The sequence below is a fragment of the Mus caroli genome, chromosome 4 (genome assembly GCF_900094665.2).
Source record: "Mus caroli chromosome 4, CAROLI_EIJ_v1.1, whole genome shotgun sequence".
NCBI lineage: Eukaryota > Metazoa > Chordata > Mammalia > Rodentia > Muridae > Mus > Mus caroli.
Genome location: NC_034573.1, coordinates 74,770,452 through 74,787,169, shown reverse-complemented (window position 1 = coordinate 74,787,169; position 16,718 = coordinate 74,770,452). Strand labels below are relative to the sequence as shown.

Below are 16,718 nucleotides of genomic sequence, written 5' to 3'. Positions count from 1 at the left end.
GAATGAAAATCTTCCCCCTCCAAGCACATTTTTGATGTTATTAGTTTCAAACCAGCCAGTTCCCCGTCGTCTCCTTATTTTGCTGTCTTCTCCACGCAGTGGGGCACAGAGTCACCAAGCCTTTCTTCATCCCTGCATCATCGAAAGCAAAGCATGGCTAGAGTAGATACAAGTGAACCATCCGCATTGGCACGCACTCCTGTGAGGGAAAGACTCACAGAGAGCAAGACAGGCACTTAGCGGATCATTTCGTCCACAGAGATATGTGCCAGCTGCATGTCTTGAAAAGTTTAGTCATCTGCTCTGTGCCTTGGTCAGCCTTTGCCTTTCTCAGATTCAAGCACTTGGGGTTGGCGGAGCTCAGTACTTCAGTAGTGCCTAGGACAAAAACAAAGAGAACAAAAATTGTGCCCGGAGGACAGCATGCCCGCTTTTCCCAGGGGAATCCTGAAACCACTTCCTCGGATGTATTTTCTGTGTCATCGCAGGAGACAGGGGAGAAGGTGTCCCTGCCAAAGCCACATGATGGGCATTCTGTGGCCCAGCTTTCTGGCTCTCCCCAAGTCCTGCCTTCCCCATTCTGACCTTCCACTGTGCAGAGAACAGACCTGCCAGAGAGCCTTGCTATTTTTACTTCACTGCGAGGGGATCTCAGGTTACAAATTATATACGGATGAGGTAAGTTCCAGGTAGGCAGACTCATGTTTCCAATTTAGCTTGGCACTGATTTTGAACATTAAACAGTCCCGCCCCAGCCCTCCCTGTTTCCACTCTCCTCCCTTCTTTGGCATCTCATTTCATCCTGCTTCTTAGGGTCACTTTCTTTTCCTGCTGTGTCCCTCAGCTTTCAGGCTGCGTGAGGGCAGGTGAGGGCTACCAGGGAGAGTTAAGTTCTGGACAGATAAGATTGACTCCTACTTCCTATTACTCAGCTGTAGCAGCAGTGCACACACCTTTTGCTATAGTGGATATTTGTAGTAAAGTTTAGAAGTTTTCCATGGTTTTCATTCCTGCAGTCACAGTTAAGCCCTGAGACAGCTTGAAGAGGTTGGGATTGCTGTAATTATCTATGGGTTGCAGAATGAAGAAAAAGAAAAAGAAAAAAAAAGCCAGACTGAGAGAAGCTAGTGTTTTGACTAGAGTACATAGGCGAGATGAAGTGCAGAAATAAAAAGGATGAATAAGACCTGGCTGGGTGGTTGTCCTCCTTTAAAACCCCAGGTCTCTTGAAGAAGAACACATCTTTCCTCCTCTCTAAATTTCCCTTTCGTTCCATTATTTCTCAGTCTCAACTTGGTTGGACTTCAGTTGAAATGTCTCCTCAAAGTTACTTGCAAGACAAACACATTGAGTCTTTCCTGCATTCCTTCTTATGAATGTGAAATGTTGATGTGAATTTAATTAGAATGGAAGTTTTAGGAATGGGAGCCGCTAAATTTAGGCTAAAATAAACAGGGGTTATTAAGAGTCAGAACTCAAATGCTTGTTAATTTTGCTTTTAAAAGCTAAAGGTATCCATTAAATGGTATGCTCATCTTCAGGGAGTTCATAGTATAATATGTAAGAAAAATTTTAAAAATAAAACAACATTATTCCCAACCAGAATCTTGCAATCAAGGAGAAAACTTGAATTGCTCCTAGGGAAAAAATAGCTTTAATTTAAAAAATGCAGCTTTGAATTTTGGAACATTGTGCATACTTGTTAGAGATGTAGACATTTGCACATATCCATGAACCCAGTGTAGTGTTTAACCCTTCTCTTGGCTTGTTGGGGTACCTGTTTAAGACTCCTTGACTGTAGTATTGGAGTCCTCTTAGAGGTGGGTGTAGTTTCTTGTTCATGAGTGTCTTCATTCTCTTACACGTGTGCTATACACAGTTCACAATATAATAAAGTGAACATGGAATGAGGTATGGACTGAGCACGTTTTTTCAGTGTATCTGTGTCCCTGTTTCCTCATTTGTAAATTGGGAATGACAAGTAAGGCTACTTTAAAAGTCTATGGACAGCATTGCATGGATAATCTCTAAAAAGCACTTAGAATGACTTTAGTAAATAATGTTTGATAAAGACAGACAGGGAAAGCTATAAAACTGTGACTTGGAACAGAGACCCACCTCCAAGATAGACTAGTGACTCAAATGGCATGAGAGTAACCAATAATTTTTTAAATTGTGGGAGAAGTGAGGGGGAGGGGAAAAGAGGACACATGATCAGATATGGGGGGCAGGAGAGAAGCCCTGAGGGCCAGCAGAATGAATGGAAATATGCAATCTCCAGAGGTGGGAAGTGGGGAGACCCTCTAGAAAGTATCAGAGACTTAGTATGTGAGAGACTATCAGGACTCAAAGGGAGGGACCTTAGATGAAATGCCCTACAGTGGGAGAGGGAATATGTAGAGACCATCTCCAGTAGAAAGACAGGGCATCAAGTGGAGAGATGAGGATGTCATCACACAGTCAAAAACTCTGACCCAGTATTGTCCCTGTCTAAAAGAACTGCAGGGACAAAAAATGGAGAAGAGACTGAGGGAAAGGTGGTCCAGTGACAAGCTAAAATTGGGATCCATCTCAAGGGGAATCTCCAACTCTGACACTATTACTGATGCTATGGTGTGCTTACAGACAAGAGCCTAGCATGGCAGTCCTCTGAGAGGCCCAACAAGCAGCTGACTGAAACAGGCACAGATGCCTAAACCAACTGAAGCCAAGGACTCCTGTGGTTGAATTAGGGAAAGGCTGGAAGAAGCTAAGGAGGAGGAGAATCCCATAGGAAAACCAGCAGTCTCAACTAACCTGAACCCCTGAGATCTCTCAGACACTGAGCCACCAACCAGGCAGCATACACAAGCTGGTCTGAGGCCCCCAACACATATGCAGCAGAGGACTGCCTGGTCTGCTGTTGCAGGATTTTCCCTGTCCAACCACATCAGGGCAACGGGAGGCCTGTGATTGGACAGGAAAAAGGAAAGTGTAGAATCAGGGAGTATCTCAGGGTAGGAGAAGAAAGAAGATGGCTGCTGGTGTGTATCTGTGGGGTGTTTTCCAGCCACAAGTAATTATGATTTCACAAGGTTAGAACTATTGGGATAAAGCTTCTATCATTATCAATTGCTCTGAAGTTATTGTATTTACATCTTGTTAATTGTGATATTATTGATACATAAATCTGCTTGGTTAATTAAGCTTTGGGAGTCTTGATTCTACCTGGTAATTGGGTATTGAGATGGCTGACAGTGGGGTGTGTGGTTGTCGTTTCACATGGACGAAGCAATGATTTCATAGACATGAGAGAGCTCCAGTGGTATTTATCATCTCTGGTCTCCTTTCTAGCATAGATCAGGCGATGTTTGGGAAAAGGGTGTGGGTTCTGTATTGGAGAACAGCAGAGAATGTGATGAAATCCCATGAGATTCGCAAGGTAAATAGTGCCAATGGGAGAGACATTCAGAAGCTCCTGAATTCCTCGGACTGTGCCGTCCCTCTCCTTTCCTCTGAATCACTTGCAATCTTGGAAGGGAATTTTAGGTGTGATCACCTCAGTTTGTCCTCTGGTTGTGCTGGGTCCTGGCATATATCATTGTTGATGACAGCCTCTTCCAGACTGACTCACTGATTCCTTGGACAAAGAAGGAATGGATGGGAGTGGTGCCTGCTAACCCATTCATTCAATTGTTTTTCCGTACGATAGATAGAAAAGCAAAACAATACTAAAACGCTCAGATTAGAAGACGTGTTTTGCTTTTCTATCTATCGTACGGAAAAACAATTGAATGAATGGGTTAGCATCTTATTATCTTTTTTTTTGGTGTATTTTCTTAATGCATTGAGGTTTAACTTATGTAGAATAATTAGTCCCATTTAAAACAACAGTTTGATGATTCTGGCAATTATATAGAGCCATGTAACCAATATCACTGTCAAGTTCTCTTATATTTTCAGAATGGCCTCTGTTACCCCACATCTCTGCAGTTGGTCACCTCTGTGAGGTACTATCTTTAGTCGTCCTGAGTTCAGCTGATGTCCTGCAATATGGTGCTTTGGAGAATTATCCCTGTTCATTGCTTTTTATAGCTGGATATATTGCAGAGTTGATGACCATACAGTTTCTTTACATAGCAGACTATGTAAAGATGCCTGTATGCTTCAAGGGCTGCTATTAGTAATGCTGCCCTCATGAGCCTTCCAGCACATGAATCATTTTGAAATACATGTTTATTTAATTTAAATCACTATCAACAAAATGGGTAATGGGGTAAGCATGTATTCACCGTCATAATTGTCTGGTTGTTTTCCCAATTACTTCACCACTCTCAGTGGAACCAGCAAGGTATGCCAGTACCACTAGGTAAATAGTTACCTTATTTTCCTAGCATTTACTGATGCTCCATACTCCACAGCTGGTCATCTGTTTACCAGGTGATTGTCTATCTCGTTTGATGAAAGTTGATTAAATGTTTTGCTTACCAATCACTTCTTAGAGTTGCATTCTTACTAAACTATGTATACTGTATTCTAGACACAAAGGTTCTACCTAATACAAGCTTTGCATTTTCTGCCAGTCTGTCTCTGTGTCACTCTTCTCCATGATTGTATATGCAATTCATTTATTGTATTTTTCTTTTTTCTTTTTGCTTTTGTATCTGCATTCTTTCTGATCTGCTTAGGATAACAGTTATTTCATTTACAAAGATGGTTTTGCTAACTTTGCGGCTTGAGATCTCATTTTCAACTCATAGTTTCTATAGTATACTTTATTTTTGTTTCTGTTTTGTATATATCTTATTTAATTTTTTCTCATGAGAAAAAATTATCACCATGTTTTTAAAAAAATATTCATTTTTGGTTGAATCATCTTGGGAAATCTTTGATTTAAAAAAAAATGTAGTCGATGGTGTGTTTGATCTTACCCCTGAGTCTTGCACATTGGTCTGTGGGTCTGTACTTAGTGTAGCTTTTTAATAAGTCCTAGAGCAAGATTGAGTAAGTATCCCAACTTGTTCCATTTTTTCAACAATATTTTTTCTGTACTATTTTATTTTAATTTCTGAACACAACGCAAGACCAGCTTATCAACTTCCTTCATAAAATTTAGGGTAATTGGTGTGTTTAGTCTATTAAAATGTAATGTGACTATCAATGTGCTTGAGTTTGAGTCTGCCTTTTTATTGTTCAGTTTCTATTAATCTATTTTATTATCTTCCCAAAGTCCCTCTTTCCAGACCTTGGAGATTTTTGAATACTTTTTTGGCATTTAATTTATTGTTTTTGGCTGTTTGGAGTGTTTGGATGTTAGTGTCCTGGTTGTGATATCTTAGTTTAGCCATTCAGATATTTCCATTGGGGGAAAATCATCACAAAACAAAACCTTTAAAAGACACTATTAAACATAAATGATAGAAAATAGATTACAGAAAAACATCTGTAAAATGTGTGTTTGGCAAAGAAATTATAACATAAGATTTATATTAAAAATAAAGCATCAAAACTCCTACAATTTTAGGAAAAGACAAATGACCTAATATGGAGTTGGCAAATTATTTGGACAGACAGTTCCCAAAGTGCATATGTGAATGGCCAAAGACATGGAAATATATTGAATACCACTGTATTAGTCAGGGTTCTTTAGAGGAACAGACTTACTACAATAACACATATTAAAAGAGGGTTTATTAGGTTGGCTTATGTGATACTGTCTGGAAAGTCCAACAATGACTGCTTCACACCAGATCGACCAAGCACTCTAGTTGCTCACTCCATAAGCCGAATGCTTTAAGAGTCTCAATATGGAGTTAAGGGTATTGAAGATTCCTGTAGAGCTGCTAATTTTCAATCCAGATTGGAAACCTAAAACCGAGTACAATTATCCATGGAGGAATGCACCCATGGCAACAGCAGATTAGATGACCTTGCCAACAAAAGTGAAGGGAAGCAGGCAAAAACAAAACTTTCTTCTTCCATCTTGTATCCAGACTCCCACTGGAAGGGGCTGATCACATTCAGGATGGATCTTCCCACATAAAATATTCTGGTTAAGAAAACCCCTCATAGGAGTACCCAGTGGCTTGTCCTTTTAGTTGGTTGCAGATAGAGGTCAGTTGACCAACAAGATTAATCATCAAGGAAGGAGTCTAGAAAGTCAACATCACAGTAAAGCACCATCACCATTGTTTACCCAGTAAAGCTAAGCTAAAGAGATTGACAAGGTTGAAGCATGGCAAGGGTATAGGATAACCATAATTATGACCACAATTGATGAGAATGTAACATGATACATCCACCTAATAAAAAGCAATGGCTAGTTATTATAAACTAAAGAAACAACTAACTGGTATTCTAAAATGCCCCAATCAAGTCTTCTCAAGATAAGTAAAATATGTATCTATAAAATGTATAAATCTTTTTGGAAGAACATGTTCCATAATGGCCAGAAATAGACATGCCTCAGTAGACCATGAAGAGAGTGGCTAAACAAACTGAGGTTATCCACTCCTCAGGATACCACTCATCAATGACAAGGAGCAAGTCATACATACCAGGGATGAATCTCAGAATCATGCCAAGCTAAAGCATTGTCATTGTAAGATTCCACTCAAGATGTTCCAGAACAGCCAATACACACTTGTGGTAGAAAAATCACATTTGGGGTTGCCAATGGTAGTGGGTGCAAGGTGAGAAGAAACTGGGGAATGGCATAATGAACTTTCAATAGAGATGCTCTCTGTCCAGGTGGGGATTTGAACTACACAGGTGTCTAGTGGCACTTGAAGGTCTTATTGTGGTTCGTGGTTCCAGAAGGATAGCATCCATAAGGCAGGGAAGACTTGGCATGGTGGCTGGTCCAGGTTGTGTCTGTGCTTTCACATTTAGGATTTCCAAGGAATTTGGGAAGGGGGGAGATTATTACTTTATTTATGAATTGAAAGATAAAAGGATATTGAATTAGTATTAGGAAGCTGACTGATTACATTTCCACGCATACACAGGAAGAAGAGGGAGTGAGCAAGGAGTAGGATGAGACTATAAACTCTCAAAGCCTTCCTTCAGTGGCTTATTTTCCTCCAGCAAGGCAGTACCTCCTAAAGGCTCCATAATCTTCCAAGCAGCACCACCAACTGGGAAACGAGTATTCAACTACAGGAGCCCATGGGGGACATTTCTCATTCAAACTGCCACAAAAGTTATAGGCAAAGTCTTTCCTCGAAAATATAAAGAATTGTTAACATCATTTAGTTAAATTAATATTTTATGATATAAGAAATATCTGCTAATCTCTGATTACTGTTAATAATATCCTCAATTTTTTAAAGGCATTTGAAGCAACTATAAAACATTAGTGGCCTGCGGCAATAGGCATTCATTTTGTGGTCCTTAATTGACTCTAAGCTTCAGATTCAAGATGCCTCTTTTTAAAACAATTCTTAGACATACGCTTTTCTTAGGAATATCAGAGACATTTGAGGGTAAGGGGAATCATGTAACTCATCCCTCGAAGCACTGTTTGTATCATGTCTTCTAACATCCCGTTGGTGACAATAATTCACACACTAGAATTCAGAATTAAGAGGGAGGAAAGTGCTTGATGATAATTCAATGTGTGGGTGACTAACTACTGGGGTGACACATGAAGAACTATGTCCAGGATGGGGCTGTGGTTTCACATGAGAGAATTGCCAAGGAATTTTGATGGGGGAGAGATTATTATTCATGGATTAAAAGATAGATTGAGCCAGGCGGTGGTGGCACATGCCTTTAATCCCAGCACTTTGGGGGTAAAGGCAGGCGGATTTCTGAGTTTGAAGCCAGCCTCCTGGTCTACAAAGTGAGTTCCAGGACAGCCAGGGCTACACAGAAAAACCCTGTCTCAATAAAAACCAAAAAAAAAAAAAAAGATAAAGAAAGAAAGATCCTGAATTAGTACTAAGATAATGTGAAAGAGAGAGAGAAGAGTGGGTCGAGGTATAGAAAAGCAAATATTGGCCAGAAGTATGTAATGGTTGAAATGAGACATGGATATAAGGAGTCTGTTACATGATCATTGTTCTCTTGAATTCGCTGGAAATTTTCTATAACAAAATGTTGCAAATAAGACAGAAATCATGCATTGAATTTATTACTTTTATATATGGGGAAACAGAAGTTCTGAGATGGTGTGTTGTTTGTTCTGTGATGAGATATCTATTTATTGGCCAAATAGAGCCAGGATCCAGGCCAATGTTTTCTACTTGATGTGGCTGTCAGTTGCTTATTTGGTAATTCCTCAAATATTTATTTAATGCTAGGTTCTACACAAGTTATGGATAAAAGAGAAAGAGTTTCTATTGTCTCAAGTCCTCTATTTTAGTGTGTCAATAAGAGATTGCAAAGATGAAAGCATGCTACTTTATAATGGAGTTCTATGCAAGATTTATTGGGGTATAAGAAAAGAATCCCTTAACATGATTGAGGTGATTGCACAGAGCATTCGAGGAAGGAGGTAGTGGGAATGGTGTGTGAAGGACACTGATATGTAGGAAGCCAAAGCATAATGTTATTTTGTGGAGATTTATGTGACCCCCTAGTGCTGAAAGATAGCTCAGTAGGTACGAGCACTGGTTGCATGGGGAACTGAGTTCAAATCCTCAGCACCTATATAAAAGACATGCATGGCCTTAAATGCTTATAACTTTGGAAGTAGAAGCAGATCCTGGAAGCTCACTGGGCAGCTGACCCATCCAATGTCATGGGCTTGTAGATCTCAGAAGAGAAGTACGGATGCTCTACAAAACGTTGGGATTTAACACTATGAAGCACATTGCTCAAATACAAAACTGTCTTGCATACTCAGTAAGGCACAAGACCTTAGTTCCTAGTTCTGACCGAATGAATCAGAGGTGAGATACGTTTGAGAAACACCATGTGGAAGCTACAGAAAAACTCTGAGCAGAGGAATGACTCCTGTGTCAGAAGGCTACCCAGCAGAGGGATAAGATCAGTATAAAAAGTTGAACTGGAAAGATCCCTCAAGAGGGCTGTTTGCAGAGCCATAGAATGTATAACGAGTTCCCAGACCATCATAGCAGCTACAGGACTGATGAAAAAGGGTGTGGCTGGACTGAGACGCATATGCTCCTGTTAGTCTGACTGTATGGAAACAAGGTGGTCCTTTCAGAGTGTTTGCCTTGAGTGGGTGTGGTGATATCACTGTTCTCATGCAGGCAGGGATAAAGGGATTCAGAATGAGAAAGCTCATGAGGGCAAACATGAGCTCACTTTAAGTTTTGGGTAGCATGGGTACTTTCTGGCACTCTGGGAGAAGTGTCCAGAAGGCAGGTCCGAAGCTCAAGAACAAGAACTTAACTAGAGATATAGAAAGTGCAAGCTTGTATTCAATCTCTTAGGTAGACTGTATAATTTTAAAATATTAGAATCCAGAGTCCATAGAAGTGGCAGCATTGAAGACACAGTTAGAAGGAGGACCAGGAGGGAGGGAACAAGAGAAGGAAACTTGGGGGAAGAAGGTGAGCACAATCACAGCTGAGGTCAAACATGCATTCTAGTGACTGAACAAAACACCAGCTATGGTTGGCATTTGCTGGGATGGTGCCAGTGGGGCACTGGAGGAGAACCATAGCTTTGGATTGTAAGTTGAATGGGATCAGGGGAGATGGAAGGAATGTAGGTAACACTGGAAAGTTTTTCTGGGAACAAAGCTCGCTTTATTTTTAGGAAAGGAGAAAAGAGAACACACACACACACACACACACACACACACACACACACACACACACATGGGCATCCACTACATAATAATTAATCACCCTGGCAAATGCCATCCTTTTTGATAGGTAGGAAGCTCCTCTCATCTGCATTGGCAATAACTGATATGAATTTCACATTCCTTTTGTTAAAAATGCATCGGCCAGTCTTTCCTTGTTAATTTATGGCATAGATTAAATAATTTGGAGTAAATTTATATAAGAGAATTTAGGTGCAACAGCAGTGTGTTTAAAATAATAAATATTAATTTTACTTTCTGAATACCCAAGTAACCATGGTGAGTGTCCATGTTCATGTCAGAGGCATCCCTGTGGGCTTATGGGCATCAAAAGAAATCTTGTGAGTATGTACACAATTTTAAGCTCACAGGATACAGTTAAGTTATCAGATCTTTCTTCCAAAGTTTTCAAAATCAAAACTTTAAGAGGATATTGACAGACTACTAAATGTGAATTTTAAGACAAGCTGTCAAGAAAACCATATGGTAATACTAATTTTTTCCATGATTAATTTTTTTTCTCCAACAACTCATGGGGTTTTGAGAACAGGTTTTAGAATGCTTATATGATTATTTTAAAGTCCTGTTTCATATTTTATCTGTTTATATCATAACTCAAATACTCCTCTTTGAACTCTACACTTGGTTCCATATTGCGTTCTATTTCAGTCTAACTGAGAGAGCATCTATTACATTTCTTCAAGCCCTTGTAACTTAGCTGACTTGAAGAAGGGTTTTTAAAAAGAGCTTGTTCTTAACTTCTATTCTGAAACTTGCTGACACCACCACCCTACCCCCTTTCTCTCCCATTTTCATCTGTGAATTTGAGAACATTTTTAGGCTGACAAGAATCATGGGAAATAAATGAAATGCAGATGAGTTTTATAGCTGTGCCACAGCCAAAATTTATATTTTTCTGAGTAAAGAAAATGTTTTAGGTAAGGGCAGGAGGAATGTCTCCAGACAGAATGTGGGACCCTTTAGAGGGGAAATGAAGGACTTGCCTGCCCCAGCAATGTGTTCCACCTTGGGAACTTTCTTCCCTATATTCATGACGTCTGTGTGTGTCGGACTCCTAACTCCTAAGGAGATGATATGGTGGGGACTTTGACACTGGTGGCTTGGCTCTTCCATCATGAATAGGATTAGTACACTCACAGAAGGAACCTCATTGAGTAATCTTTCGAGGGCCCAACAATAAGGTGCCGAGGTGAACAAGGAAGTTATCTTTCACTGGACACTCTATCTTTTTCTCTCCTCACTATTGAACACCTCAGTCTCCAGGACTATGGGAAATAAATTTCTGATGTTTGAAAGCTCAACTGTATATGCTGTGTTGTAGCAAACCAACTCACAGTGAACTGTGATGTTTAAACTTTGGCAAGAGAGTTGTTTGCCTTGCTCTGACGCTGAATACTAAATTCATGGCTTGCCTGTGGAAATCCTGCGAAGCTAAGTCTGTGTTACAATATCTAGCCTAGGTCACTTCTGTTTCAGATCATACACTGAGATTCCAAGACCCCAGAGTTTCAAAACTAGGTCTTCATCACACTTCCTGGGCAACTGTGGTTCTTATCTCTGAATGCACCCTTGTGAGGGTACACCCCATGACTGGAGATGAATGGAGGGGTGGTAGAAGCATGGCTCTTTACCAGGGACTGTGATTGGCATGTCAATGTCTTAGACTAGGTTTGAGCACATCATCACATAAATCTCACTGCTAGGCCTGGCAGAGCTGAAGGGAGAAAGGTTGGACCAGAACCATATGCCCCATGTTCCACTATGAAACTCTGAGGAGTCTGAGGGTTCTTAATGGATACTGAAGCTCATGGGTCATCCTGAATGTGTTTCCTCAAAAAAAATATGAAATATATTCTATGAAACAGCTTTTAGCTTTATTTTTAAGGCTTCATCATTTTGTAAGGGGCTTCAGTTTACATTTCTTCCTGGAACTGTGTGTCAGATTTGACACCAGGCATTGTCCTGTTCATGTAGGCACCACTTTACACTTAATTTCAAGAGGTGAAAGCCCATTTAAGTAAGCAGATTGGAGACCATTTCTGTGCTGCACTAAGCTGCTTTGGATACTAGACTAGCAACCTTGGAAATCTGACCAAGTCTGATTGTCCCCTCCCCTAACACCTACCTCTTACCTCCACTTTCCTGGGCTTTTGCTGACTGTTATTTAATTGTATATGTAATATTTATTATATATTATATAATTTTATTATATAGGAATTTATAATATATTCAAGATGTTGAGACCTTCTTAACTAAGCAATAGTGCTGCCTTGATTTTTTTTTTCAGTGCCATATATGGGCCAGTTATATCTCCAAGTCCTCTGTGAATATTAATTATAGTCCTTTATGATATTAGACAGAGCATGTACTGTTTGGGCATAAGGAAACAGAGTCTCAGGTGAGTTCCCTTACCTAAGGATAGCCAGTATATGAGAAGCTAGGATTTGGAGCCCAGACATATCTGGCTCAGATTCCTCACCCCACCACTTGGGTCCATTGTCTCACATGCAGCACATGGAAGTAGGCAGCTGTGCTGAACACAGCCTTGTTCTTGCACTAATCCTCCCACTCTGTAATATTCTAGGGTTGGTCTTACTGTCCATTAGCTCAGAGATGAGCTCTGCATTGTCTTGTGGCTTAGGTTAAGATAATGTTTGCTGGCTGAAATGGAAAGTTATCAGTCTCAGCCAGAAAATTTACCTCAAAGTACAATAGTTTCCTATAGTTTTTTTTTTTTTTGGATGGACAACCAGACACAGTTAATATATCAGCACAGAAAAAAGTCATGACATATTCCTAAAAATCTGTGAATGTAACTCTTATCCCAAGAACCCCTGAGTGAAGGTTTTATTTAAAAAATTAGAAATGGATTACTACTATTTCACAATCTTTACTGAGTCAGTCACTGTCATGAGATTCAGCATCAGTCTGAAAGCAATGAAGCTCAGTTTCCGACTGACTGATCTCTGACTGCCACTCAGAATTGCTTACTCCTCTGCCTAACTTAGCCCAGCTGATTAGGAACTTGTGTCCATTAAAGAAATGCCAGAGATTGATAACTGCGATAGCAAGCTAATTTTCCCCCTCATTTTCTTTTTTTCCTTTACACAACTGCAAAGCTTTATCCATCCTTAGGGCTGGAGTGAGGCTCACTGGCGCCTCCCTCTACCATGCTGTCATCCCCGGCTTCTTTTGATTTTTTTCCAGTTATGATAGCTTACCCACTCTCTTTTTTCCTCCATTGCTTCCCATCCTTTCCCCCTCTATGTTTTAGGTAAATGTAGCACTTTCCTGGATAGGTCATGCCAAGCATCAGGGCAGAGTATCGCAGTACCTAGTGGTCTTGATGAGCACTCAAAGCACCCTTTTGTCTATGACGTTTGCGCCAGAAGCCACAAGTTAAATTTTTTTTCACCCAGAATCTTTATAGGAAGACAGAACCAGCCAGCTGGGCTGGTTTTACTTTACAGTTATGTGCTGTCTATGGCAAGTGAAAAGGAAAATAAGGAACCTGGACTGGAGCTGCAAACTCAGACCTACATGATGCAAATTAGAATTTTATTCATTTCTTCAGTAGGTCATCATCTAATTTAATCAGTAAACACGTAGACTGGCTCTTCTGACTGGCTGAGTAGGGTTTTGTATATGGTATTACATAATTCTCATGACAATTTCAGTTACCTCTTTCAGCCTCAGTGACTGAAAAAAAACCCTAAGACTAATGTTCTGAAAAAAAGTTGAAGCAGAATTCAAGGGCAGGTTCTATCTTTAAGAACTTTTTTTCTTATACTGTGAGACTGTCTCTGTGATGGCTATCCCCCCACCAAGTAATTTATTTATTTATGATTGGATATCTTCTTTGTTTACATTTCAAATATTTTCCCCTTTCCAGGTCTCCCCTTCAGAAGCCCCCTAATAGCATCTCCCTTCTGTCTGCCTCTATGAGGGTGCTCCCCAACCCACCCACTCCCATTCTCCAGCCCTGGCATTTCTTGGTTGTCTACTTGACTACATCTGGACTGAGCTTCAATGCAGAAATAGAGGGCACATCTGAAAGTGATTGCTTGCTTGGTTTTAAGTGGGTAAATTCAATTCTAGTCCAGATCTTTGAGGTAATAATACACATACCTTTGACTCAGATCTTGATGCTGGAAGACACAGCTTCAATCTAGGCCACATCTTCTACTGGAAGTCCATGTAAGGACATAGAAGAAGGAAGGTTTTGTTCTTTGCTTGCTAGCTGGCACCTTGGTAACAAATCCATTCTTTCACTGGCATTGAAACCCACTTCTTCAGGATTCCAAAGTCCTAGGAAATTTGGCTGGAAAAACACAAGTAAAGTCATTGAGTGCTCTTTCTATTATCATGCATGGCATTTTTTTTTGCACTTTTTATCTGTACCCAATTTAGCATTATAGGTCTAAATTCATCAATAGTTATCTTCCTTATGAAAAAATTTAAAATATAGAAATGTATATGTACAGATAGACACTTTGTAAAAATCTATATATGCTGATTTTAACATTTCTGAAAGAATGACAAGCATAAAAATGCTGAAAATTACAATAAGCAGAGGTTACTATATGGAACAGGTATTAAATCTATTATAAATCTACAATAGATACAATGCCATCATCCTAGAATATGATATAGATAAATCAATAAAGAAATAATAAAAGCTATAAAGGCAGATACATAAAATAATTTACTGTATAATAAATGTGGCATTGGGCACTCTGGTTTAGCTGATAAATGGTACTGAGGCAACTAGGTAGCCAGGTCACATAAAGGAAATTTACGTGGTTCTTCATCCTATGAAAATGTGACCAACTTCACACATAAAAGAAGTGCATATGAAAACTGTAGTAAAATATTACCCATCAACTTATGCATATATATATATATATATATATATATATATATATATAAAGTTTATCTGTGTATATGTGTATCTGTATGTCTGTAGGTATACCACATGTATGTAGGTGCCCTTCGAAGTTGAAAAAGAGTGTGAGGGTCTCTGGAGCTGAAATTACAGGCAGTTGTGAGTCCACCACTATAGGTAGTGGATGGGAACTGATCACAGGTCCTCTGCAAGAGCAGCAAGTCCCCTTAAAGACTGAGCCATCTCTCTAGCTCCTTGGACAAGGCTTTGAAGAACCAGCTTTTCCAAGTACTGATGGAAGTCATGTGGATGAGTACAGCTTCTGTGCAAAGCTTATCCAAAATGTCCAAATTCATCCCTATATCTGGGTGAATAGGAAGTTCATAAAACTGAAAGTGGGTGAGATTACTACTTAATTCCATATGTACCCTTTTATGCCTTCTGAATTTTGCATGTAGCCATATGCCTAAAATTCAATTTAAAAAGAAAAATGGTAGTGCCCATAACTTATTTTTCCCACTCATTTAATTTTTAGTCAGATACAAATTCAGCACATAAAATTTCAGTTCTCTACTTTATTTCTTATTTCTTTTGTTATGTAGGTAATTATTAATTGATTACAGGATTGTTATAAATTGGCATACAAAATAGTCAAGTTTAAGCATCTTTGCAGAAACCACAGATTCCATTTGTCTTGTAGTGACTTCTAAAGATTTGGTAGTATGCTTTTAGTTGTGTGAAGTCATGTCTGAGCTTTTACTGATTCCCAATAGCAAGATGAGTAGCAACAGCCATGGTGTGGTGAAGATGATGTGTTTTTACATGGTGAAGGTTCTCGGTTCTTTCTATGTGCTACTCTTTTTATTGTTGTTGTTCAATTTTTTATTAGATATTTTCTTCATTTACACTTCAAATGCTATCCCAAAAGTCTCCTATACACTCTCCCCGCCCTGATCTAATGATTTTAGGTCAGGCTTTCAAATTTCCAACAAACTTTTTCAAGTGTTGTTTAGGTTGTTGCCATTTTCATTTCTTTTTTTTTTTAATAAAAAATTTTTATTTACTTAGAAGCATTCAAATTGTCAACAAAACAGCTGAATTTTGTTGTTGTTGCAATTACAGAGTGGTATTCAGCTATCAGAGCAACAATTATGTTCATATAAGCTGCATCAGAGACAACTGAAGATGAAAAAAAAATGAAAAATAAAAACAAAAGAAAAACAAAACAAGAGGTTTTTGCCTCAGGATCTGTGGGAGCCATCTTGGCTCTGGGACTCTGCAGAAAGTTGTCTGCACAGGCAAGAGTGTGGACCACAGAAGCTAACAGCTTCTGGGACAGGCGAGAGCCACAGAGTTTCTGAGGCAGTGCCATTTTCAGGCTCCAGATATCCGGCCACCTTCCCGGCTAGAGGACAGGGGTCCACCCGGCCCGGGAGGTTTTTGCCTCAGGATCCCTGGGAGCCATCTTGGCTCCGGGACTCCACAGAAAGTTGTCTGCACAGGCAAGAGCGTGGACCACAGAAGCTAACAGCTTCTGGGACAGGTGAGAGCCACAGATCTTCTGAGGCAGTGCCATTTTCAGGCTCCAGACATCCAGCCACCTTCCCAGCCAGAGCACAGGTGTCCATCCGGCCCTGGAGGCCCAAGCCTCAGGATCCGCGGGAGCCATTTTGGTTCCGCGACTCCTCAGAAAGTAGTCTGCACAGGTGAGAGTGTGGACTAATGAAATTAACAGCTTCTGGGACAGGCCAAAGCAACACAGCTTCTAGGAAAGGTCCTGTTTTGGCCCTTCATCTTCGGCCAGGAGGAGGTCCAAACGCCAGATAACTATGCACCTTCCCTGTAAGAGGTGAGCTTGCCTGCAGAGACTGCTCTGACCACTGAAACTCAGAGGAGAGAGCCTGTCTCCCAGGTCTGCTGATAGAGGGTAACAGAATCACCACAGGAATAATCTCTAAACACAGACAACTATAACAACTAACTCCAGAGATTACCAGATGGTGAAAGGTAAACATAAGAATCTTACTAACAGAAACCAAGACCACTCACCATCAT

At 40.0% G+C, this 16,718-nt stretch overlaps 1 long non-coding RNA gene across 1 annotated transcript in view; it reads left to right on the top strand.

The window, feature by feature from the left end:
* Nucleotides 1-595: 595 nt before the first annotated feature.
* Nucleotides 596-16,718, top strand: part of LOC115030847 — a 25,396-nt gene continuing 9,273 nt past the window's right edge. Inside the window, exon 1 of the long non-coding RNA XR_003836409.1 lies at nt 596-678. This is a non-coding gene — a long non-coding RNA (uncharacterized LOC115030847). The remainder of the gene's footprint in view (nt 679-16,718) is intronic.